Below are 11,217 nucleotides of genomic sequence, written 5' to 3'. Positions count from 1 at the left end.
AAGGAAGTGGAGGAGGATGTGCAACTTCCTTACGACCTACAAACTTCCTTTCTGATATTTGGTTTGTCACATCTGTAAAAGAGTTAGTGCCAGGATTAGATCTAGGAGGACGAACTGGACGCCGTTGCAAAGATGGTAACAAAAGATATTGTCCATTTCCCTTCAAAATACCTTCTTCTTTATCTTCTTTATGTTCAAGAAGTCTTGCTCCTTCACTTGTTTCCACGCTTAGGAACATAAAAACATACAAGATTATACAACTAGCTATAGCAAAAAAATTGTCACTTTGTGTTGCCATGTTTTTAATTTGTTGGAAAATTTAAGCTGGGAATGTAGGAATGTATTTGATTTTGGTGAAATTGGTAACGAGATTGCGTTTCTATACCCTTATCATTACGTGTTGCTACGACTTTGATTTAATTTCATGCTATTGTTTTGAATGTTGACTACTTGGCCTCACGAAGAAATTTAGAAATTTAATTGAACTAGTCATATACATTTGAGCGAATTCATAAGGGAGAGGAAGAAAAAAAACCTCGTATTATTAATCACAAAGTGCACCACCCTATGCTAGTTTTCACATTTATTCAATTAACCAAATAAGATGATGTTTCAGTTTATTCAATCTTTCGCAAAAGATCATTGGTCTATCGAGTTAACTTTCTTTCATCTGATTTTAAGTATTTAATTATCTCTTTCCCTACTAGCACATTTTTTCTACAACGGCGGTGCACAGACGGACCAGCTTGCGCACGCCTAAGCTATTCCACGAATTACCTACTACCTCTCTAGCACTAACGCATCAGGGGCGGATCTACATGTTGTCGAGGGGGTTCACCCGAACACTCTCGGCAAAAAATTACAGTGTATATATGGGGTAAATTTTATGTGTTTATGTGCATATATTGACTTTTGAACACCCTTAATAAATTATATTTAGTTTTTTTTTTCGAACACCCCGAATAAAAATCACCGATCCGCCATCGTAACACATATACCGAGTAATTCTATTCATCAAAACTTAGGTAGATGAAAAAAAAATACCTATCATTTTTTTATCAACTTTTAAATAAACAAAATTTTGCCACCTTAATTTAATATAAGAAAATCTCTATCACTCAACTATACAAGGAGACCAAAGAGACGTGTGAATAGAAGCCCATATATACAAGAATAGCAGTCTGGGCCAACTATATCCACTTTGTTTCTATTTTTCCCCACTGACACTGACAGGGTTTATGATTTTTATGAACAACAATACATAAACAAGAACGTCAATTCAAACTTCATCGTTAGGGTTGATTCTATTACTTCACTTTTTTCACGTCAATTTCATGAATCATGTTAGGAGAGAAGAACAGGTTGTTGCATCAACAGTTTTTTGAGGTTGTCGGCCGTGGCGGAACAAGGATTTTCGCAAACGGAATTCAATATATAAAGAAACAAATACACGAAAAAGTCAAGCAATTCAACATCAGCTATATATACATAAAAAAAAATTGACCTTATATATACAATTGTAGTTTTCCTGCGAAGGGACTTGGATGAAACACTTGCGCCTCCTCCACCCCTTGTTGCGGTTTTGATTGGCATAATTTGATTTCGACACAACAGTTTTTCCATTTTTTTAAGCAAAAGACACAATAATTAACATATTGGCTTATCTAAGTGATTATTATGTATAAATTTGTTTGTCTTAGTTTGATTTGACTCAGAGTTTAAGAAAGTAAAGAAGATTTTTAGAATCTTGTGATCTTAAACTAAATATAAAGATATGTATAATGTACCAAAATGTGCTTTAATCTTGTGGTTTTAAACATGTCATGTGGATGTTAAAATTAAATAGTTGCCAAATTAGGAAAGATACACTTTTTAAAATAGTCTAAAAAGGAAAGCAAGGCAAACAAAGAAACAAAGGGTGTAACTTTTATTCCTCCAATTAATTAGTACACTGGTCATTCTTATTTCTTTCCATTTGCTTCTTTTTGTGAAGCATGATGGTCCATACAAAATGTTTAAATAAAAAATAAGAAAACAATGAAAGAATGTTCCTCTATTGGACAATACTGTCAGTTAATAAAGGTTATCTTAAGTCTAATTTTTTTTTTCTTTTGATAACGGCATTTTTAAGGCCAATTTATGCACATATCTCGATTATTTCATCATACATCCACTAATAAATGTACCAGATCACTATCGAAATTTAAGGCATTTAAAAGAAATCACGTTGTGTTTGTTGTCTCTCGTTATTCTTCGAGGAGGAGGAGGAGCGGCAACTTCTTTACGACCCGCAAAGTTCCTTTTCTCGAAACCTGACTTGCCATGTTTGTACGAGAATTGGTACCAGGATTAGATCCAGGGGAACGAACTGGACGCCATTGCAAAGATGGTAACAAAAGATATTGTCCATTTCCCTTCCAAACACCTTCTTCTTGATCTTCTTTATGTTCAAGGAATCTTGCTCCTTCACTTGTTTCCATACTTAGGAATATAAAAAGCAGCAATATTATACAAGAAATAACATGAAAAAAATTGTTACGTTGTGTTGTCATGTTGATTTAATTTGTTGGAAAATTTATAAGCTGAAAATATAATGCAGGATCAATATGATTTTCGGTGAAGTTGGTAATGAGAATATAATGAAGTGTTGGTGAGTATTTATACAACTTTCATAACGTGTGGCTACTTTTCAATTTCGTAGTAGGGTTTTGACTGTTGACTACTTGACGTAAAATATACGGAAATTGAATTGAAATAGTCAATCTGTGTGTGTGTGTGTGTGTTTTTTTTTTTTTTTTTTTTTTGGAAAGAGTCATATGTGAGAGAAGCGTCTCAAAAATTGACTTTCATAATATTGAAAGGAAACACATGAACGATGTTGTCTGCCCATGTCTGCCCATTTACTTTGACACGAAAAAATGAACGCAAAAGAAAGGGAAGGAAAAAAAAAATTGACAGCAGTTTTACTTTGGTATATAAATAGTTCTACTATATCATATATTTAGCCTTTTTTTTTTTTTTTAATAGAAGATAGCTTCTTTTTTTAAGATTATCAATTAATATTCGATAGATCAAAAATCACGCATAATTATCTTTTAAATGACCTAAAAATGTAAAAAAAATTGGACCGTGAATAAAAATTAAAACATAGTATATCAAAGACCTCTATATTTACCCTAGAGGGTTCAGATGAGACAGGAGATGGTCGGTTCATTTGAACAAATTACCAGGTATTAAATTTGTAACCGTCCAAGAGAAATAGTGAATATTGCTATTACAAAATCATTAAATTTTCACACTAAAGAGAAATAATACCGACCATATATATTTAGCAAGGATTTGATTTTACTATAAATAAACAAAAACATAATGTGTGTCCCTGCCATAATACTAACTTCTACCATAGTTTTGTTGGGAAGAAACAAGCAATAACCAAATTGCACGACGAGGTAATAACGGAAGAAATACCCAAGTCGAAACTTCCCACACTATTTGAACCAAGAGAAGACAATAAACAATAGCACAAATGGAAATCCGAGCTAGTTTATACCAATAAAATAGCAAAACAAGCAAAAATAAATCGAATGGAAGAGACACCAAATTTACGTAAAACCCTTCAAGGCGAAGAGGAAACATCCACGGACCTCCGGCCCACAAAAGCTCCACTATAAATAACAAGAGTTACAAAAAGCAATGTTCCCAAATGGCTACAACAACAAAGCCAAGCATGGAGCAACAATACATAAAAGATAGCACCAAAACTAGTGAAGAAAGGAGAGAAATCACCCCCAAAAATGAGCTACTGTTCGTACTCGAAAACTGGAGCTACAGACCACAAAATCCGATCTCCACCATTGAAATCGAAGAACCAGATGTTTAGAACGCCCAGTTCAAATTTCAGCACAATCCAACGGTTAACGAATCGGAAAACGCAATTTAAAGCGGACTGCTGTAGCAGAAAATTTCTGGACGAAAATCTGTTTTCTCTCTCATGTTTTTCTCTCTATATGGCTGCTATGAATTCACTCTTGTGTTCTGAAAATAAGACCTAAATTGATCCTATATATAGAGAAAATTTTGGGCAAAATTGGCTCGGTCCAAATTGGATTGGGTTTTATTAATCCAATTCCACATAGGAAGGGAAAACCCAAAAACCTAACAATTCTCCCCCTCCCGACTATATGGAGGAAACCGCCATCCCAAGCAACAACACTCTAAATCTAGACTCGCAGCCAAGCCTAGGACAACCTGAATAGATGACGTCTTCACAAATGGAGAAACGATTTCATCAAAATCAACTCCCTTCTTCTGATTAAAGCCCTTGATAACAAATCTAGCCTTGTACCGTAGAACTGGGTTACCATCTTCATGTTTCACCCTAAAAACCCACCTGTTTTTTAAAGCTTTTCTATCTCTAGGAAGCTTAACCAGAACAAATGTGTGATTATCATGCAAGGATTTAATCTCATCTTGCATAGCATCAAACCACCTTTCTTTTTCTTCACTATCAATGGCCTCATCAAAACTTTCAGGTTATCCCCCATCAGGTAAGAGTACAAACTCATTGGGAGAATAATGAGATGAAGGTACTTTCTCTCTAATAGATCTTCTGAGACAACTCTCTGGAACATCAATAGCAACTGGTTGCTGGCCAATCACATCATCTTCCACTGGAGCATCAACAACATCATGCTGGTCATTCTGAACATGATCACTATCTTCATTATCAACTTGATCTTCATTATTTTGAAGATTTTCTGGCAGTGCAATAGTCACAGGAACTAGATCAACATGTTAAGCTTTCATTGCTCGAGAATCAACCTTCTCACTTTGTCAAAATCTTCAATTGTCGGTCTTCAAGGAACACAACATCACGGCTTTTAACAAGTTTCTCTCAATCGGATCATAGAAACGATAGCCAAATTCGTCATGACCATAACCAATGAAGATACATTGCCTAGTTTTAACTTCCAGCTTTGACCTCTCATCCTTAGGAACATGCACAAAGGCCTTACACCCGAAGACTCTTAGATGAGCTAAGAGACATCCTTACCAAACCAAACTCTGTCAGGGACATCACTATCCAAAAGCAACAAGAAGAGATAAATTGATAACATAAGCAAGCAGTAAGTGCTTCTCGCCCGAAATGAATCTAGCAACCTTTAAAGCATCCGAAAGCAAGCATCTAACCCTCTCAACTTGTGTCTCGTTCATCCTCTCGCTAAACCATTTAACCGAGGAGTCTTTGGAGGAGTTTTTTCGATGCGAATACCCCGTCGCCTACAATAATTATCAAAGGGACTAATATATTCACCACCATTGTCTGAGCGGATGCATTTTAGTTTCTTCCCTGTCTGTCTCTCAACCAAGGCCTAAAAAGTCTTGAACACATCAAGTACTTGATCCTTGGACTTCAAAGGAAATACCCAGAGTTTGCGAGAGTGATCATCAATAAAAGTCACAAAGTAAAGTGCACCACCACGAGAGCTTACTTTAAAAGGACCACACAAATCAGAATGTACCAACTCCAGCAAATCATGCTTTCTTGAAGGTGAATGACTCTGAAAAGAAATTCTTTCTATTTCCCGCTACAATAAACACATCTCTTTAACTTTGCTTTGTTTCACCTGAAAGCAAATTCTTCTTAGCCAAGTTATCAATCCTTCTCGCTCATATGACTCCTTCTATGCCATAATTCTGATGAAGTATCATTATCCACCAAATTTACTGAGTCACCACAAATGGAGCCTTGAAATAAGTACAAGTCAGACATCTTGTAACCTCGAGCCACAACCATTGAACCTTTAAGAAGCTTCCACTGGCCACCACCAATAGTTTGATCATAACCATCATCATCAAGCTTTCCTACAGAAATTAAATTCAGCCGAACATCTAGAGCATGCTTGACATTGTTAAGAACCAACCTCGAACCATTATTACTTTGCAAGCAAACTGTGCCAATACCAAGTATCTCAACCTCACTATCATTGCCCATTCGTAAATTTTCAAAATTACCCGAAGTATAAGAAGAAAATAATTCCTTCTTTGGCGTGACATGAGAAATGGCACCTGAATCCACAAACCAGGTAGATTCATCAAACAAGATTGATATCATTTTTACCACAAGCAACAAGAAGATCATTTTCAAGAACAACAAAGAACACGATTTTCATTATCGCCTTCTTTCTTTTGCCTTTTCTGGTCTCTCTTAAACTTATAGCAATGTTTCTTGATGTGCCCTTTCAAGTGACAATAGTCACATGTAAGATTCTCATACTTGGAGGATCTTGACTTGCTTCTACTTTTGCCTCTCGTCATTCGACCTCCGGTTACTTATCCCCTTATCTTCAAGAACTAAAAACATCGGAGTGTGAAGTCAAGAAGACGAAGCTTGAGATCTTCTTCTCATCTCTTCATTCAAAACACCACTCTTAGTATATTCCATAGTTACACCATCACCGGGAGCGAGAATTAGTCAAAGAAACTCAAGGGTTTCCCAAGAGTCCGGGCAAAGTATTAAGAAGCCAAAGTCCCCGTATTTCTTCATCAAACTTGACACCCATTCCGCATGCTGTACCGATCAAGGACACGTTGAAAATCATTGATATGATAAGAAATAAGGTCGCCTCTCTTTGTATCTAATATTCATCAATTGTTTAAGAGGGAACAACTTATTATTGCCAGTTTTCGAAGCATAAAGTGTCTCGAGCTTTTCCCACAAGCTTTTAGCATTTGTTTCATTCACAATATGATTTCGAACATTATCTTCAACCCATTGCCTGATATAGCCACAAACCTGTAAGTGCTCAAATTCCCAATCCTCATCTTCAATAGACTCGGGTTTCTTAGAAGCAAACACAGGTAAATGCAATTTCTTGACAAATAGAAGATCTTTCATCTTGCTTTTTCAAATATGGTAATTACTGCCATTTAAACAAACCATCTTGCTCATATTTGCCTCCATCATTCAAATAGGCAATTGACACAACCAAATACAACCACAAGCTCGATACCACTTTGTTGGGAAGAAACAAGCAATAACCAAATTGCACGACGAGGTAGCAGAAGGAAGAAATACTCAAGTCAAAACTTCCCACACTATTTGAACCAAGAGAAGACAATAAACACTAGCACAAATGGAAATCCAGACAGCAGCTATACCAACAATAAAATAGCAAAACAAGCAAAAATAAATCGAATGGAAAAGACACCAAATTTACGTGGTAAAACCCCTTCAAGGTGAAGAGGAAACATCCACGGGACCTCCGGCCCACAAAAGCTCCACTATAAACAACAATAGTTACAACAATGTTCCCCAAATGGCTACAACAACAAAGCCAAGCACGGAGCAACAATACATAAAAGATAGCACCAAAACTAGTGAAGAAAGGAGAGAAATCACTCAAAAAAAATGAGCTACTATTCGTACTCGAAAACTGGAGCTAAAGATCACAAAATCCAATCTTCACCGTTGAAATCGAAGAACCAGATGTTTAGAACTCCCAGTTCAAATTTCAGCACGATCCAACGGTTAACGAATCGGGAAACACAATTTAAAACGGACTGCTGCAGCAGAAAATTTCTGGACGAAAATCTACTTTCTCTCTTACGTTTTTCTCTCTATATGGCTGCTATGAATTCACTCTTGTGTTCTGAAAATAAGACCTAAATTGATCTTATATATAGAGGAAATTTTGGGCAAAATTGGCCTGGTCCAAATTGGATTAGGTTTAATTAATCCAATTCCACATAGGAAGGGAAAACCCAAAAATCTAACAATTCTCCCCCTCGCGACTATGTGGAGGAAACCAAACAATTGGTATCAGAGCCAATGGTTTGGTGGGACGAGTATGAAGATGGCGGAGTGTGGCGTGGGGCCTGGCTTAGTGCCTTTGCCTGTCTATGGGCCGGTTTACAACCTTTACTCGTAGCTTTGAAGACGCACACACAGCCTTTGGGCTTCGGTGACCGTAAATACTCTGACAGTGTGGGTGGTACACAGACATGTTAAATCTCTGATCCGTGGTGTGATAATGAGCCACGTGGAACTTAGTTCAAGGGGGAGATTGTTGGTGTGCGAACAAAGTACCACATTGGTAGCTGGAAAGAAAAAGGAGCTACTTATAAGGAGTTGGATGCTCTTAATGATGTGAGACCTTTTGGGGAAAACCGTGCAGGCTTGGCCCAAAGCGGACAATATCACATCATGTTAAGAGTATCTTTGGGTCATTTTAGCCCAACAAGTTTTGCAGGTAAAAGAAATTAACACAATAACTGTGCAAATAATAATTTACACTATCAAGGTGCGTTTTAACCTTTTTAAAAATTATATGCATTAAAATAATGTCTTCTTTTTCAAGATTATTAAGTTTATATATATTTATATAAAAACTTACTTGCAATTATTTTTTGAATGATCTGATGATATAAATATTTTTTACATTGTCAGTACATGTCACGACTCTTATATTTAGCCGAGAGGGTTCAGACAGGTGGTGGTCGGCTCATTTGAATGATTAATAGTGTAGGATTTGAACTTATATGAATATTTAGTGGGCATTTGGACATAAGAAATGTGAAATTAAAAAAAAAATACAAAAGTAGTGCTTATTTGTTTTCAAGTTGTAAATGATATGTGGAAATTGGAGTTGTGTTTGATATGAATATAAATTGAAGTTGTTTTTAATTTTTTGTGAGTGATTTAATTTGGAGTGAAAAATATGACAAAAGTTTTTGGAGTTTTTTGAATTCCGAAAAACTCTGGAATTCAATTGTACCAATTCTACATTCAAATAGTTTTCTGAAATAATATATATTTTTTTTAAAAAAAGTGAAAATTATCCATGGCCAAACAGGCATTTAGCCGTCCAAATGAAGTAGTTGATAACACAAAACCATTAAATTTTCACTTTAAAGTGGAATAATACAGGCCATATATTTGACTTTATACCATAAATAGATAAAAACATATAATGTATGTCCGTACCATAATACTGACTTCTCCCCATATTTTGGGAGGTCAAAGAAATTAAGACACAACCTTTTACACGTTATTTAAATTCTAATTATTTTATTCCATTCAGACAATGTATTTTTGCACATTGCCAAGTCTTGGCTCATTCATGTTCTCAACGTTATAATTTCGTTTAAAATTGCCCTTAATTAATCACTAACGGCAGGGTCATGGTTGAACCGAACTTGTAACCACAAGAACAAATTTGAACTTTTTTTCTATTGTCTATTAATTAGTTTGTAATTATTTTGACTAGCACGCATTATAAGAATTTTGATTTTTAACAACTGATCGATTCTTAACAAAGGAACATGAATCTGGTCTAAAACACCACAGAAAGGCGGACTCATATCAACCAAATAATCCTCCACGACCTGGCCAAAACCAGAGGCGGATTCAGGATTTAAACTCTATGGGTTCAATCATAAGATTCTTCACATTAAACCATTATATTTTTAAAGTTATGGGTTCATATCTACTATTTCTTACAATTTTAGTAAATTTTTACACATAAATTTATTCTCCGCATCAAAAGTTAGGGATTCAATTGAACCCCCATCTAACATGCTAGATATGACTAAAGAAATTAACCACAAAAAAAAAAAAAAAAAAAAAAAAAAAAAAAAAAAAAAAACTCCTTTTTCAATTCATCGTCACCTAGCTCCATTTTGTGTGTAAAATATATACGATACTAAGTGGTTTTAATGTTCTGCGATGATTTTGAAAATGAAGGCCGATGACCTCCTTGAACAAATTATGTTGCATGGATGAGCGTTATGGAAGTTGTGATTAATTGTGGTGGAGGGATAGTTGATGTAGAAATGGATTTCACATATGAGATTATTGGAGAAATAGGGGTGTGATCGCCAGAGGCAGAGCCAGGATTTGAAGCTTGTGGTTTGAGGTTCTAATTCTTCAAAGTTACTGGGTTATAAATTTGTACTTTTGTACATATTTGATAAAAAATTTAATATAAATATATGGTTCGGACCAAAGCTACTGAATTCAGCCAAACCCATGCCCGAAGGGCTAGCTCTGCATCTGGTGATCGCAATTGGTTTGTTGGCGGTGGTCGAAATAGAATAGTAAGTTGTAAAGGCATATTAAATTGGTTGAAAGATGGTAGAATAGAGTATCGTTGTTGATGGTGGAATGGCCAGTGGCATCATGGTTAGAGTGGACGAAAGAATATGAAGGAAAAAAAATAGTAGATTTTTTGTGTAATCCATTTCACCGTAGGACAAGTTATAACTTTCATAAACCAGAAGGCAAATGTTAGACCTTTCACAAAGTAAAAGGCCAAAAATCGACTTTTTCTCCATATAATATGGGTCCGTTAGTGATTAAGAGCAATTTCAAATTAAAATTGTAATTGCAAGGACATGAAAGAACCAAACTTCTAATAAAGGGTAAAGTTAGATCTTTTCGCAAATGACGAGCAAATTTAGACTCTTTCCCTAAAATAAAATATGCTCTTATAACCATAAAAATGTTATCATATGCTTAAAATCATTTTCTCATCACTTTTACGCGGGTATTAGTTTTACGGAAAAGGTCCAGATCTGCCCTTCTACTATACGAAATTGCACAGATATGCCCGTCATTAAAAGGTGGTCTTACATATCCCCTTAACGTTAATTTTTGAGTTACTCATGCCCTTGACCCGAAACCCGACAAAATATTTATGCATTTATTTAATTTCGCATAGTATAGGGGCATATTTGATCATTGAAATTCTAAATATTATAGCAAAAAATAAAAATATGGCATAAAATATCATTGCATTCCAAAACATAAAAAACATTTGCAATAACAATCCATGCATCCACCATTACATTACATCTAAATTATACAACTAAAAGATTAAATACAACTATAACCATCTTGTCCGTCTCACTTTAACTGTCGTTTTAACTTAAAAGATTGTACCATCAATTGTCATTTTAGAAATTCAAGACTAAGTTTGATTATTGTTCCAATTATACCCTTAATATTAAAGAAGAATGCACGGTATTTGAGAAAAAACAATCATTTTTTTATTAAATAAGAGTACCATAGTAAATTATTCCTTCTAAATAATGTGGACAATTCTCGATTTGTTGGTCATTATTGTTTAGGGACCATGCTAAATTTTTTGTAATGTTTCACCTTTATCAGAAGGCAAAAAGTGCTTACTAAAAAAAATAATTTTTTGGATAAAATTT

This window comes from Lycium ferocissimum, chromosome 3 (assembly GCF_029784015.1).
Source record: "Lycium ferocissimum isolate CSIRO_LF1 chromosome 3, AGI_CSIRO_Lferr_CH_V1, whole genome shotgun sequence".
NCBI classification, from domain to species: domain Eukaryota; kingdom Viridiplantae; phylum Streptophyta; class Magnoliopsida; order Solanales; family Solanaceae; genus Lycium; species Lycium ferocissimum.
The sequence above is the reverse complement of the archived record's forward strand: the minus strand, read 5'-3'. Positions refer to the sequence as shown.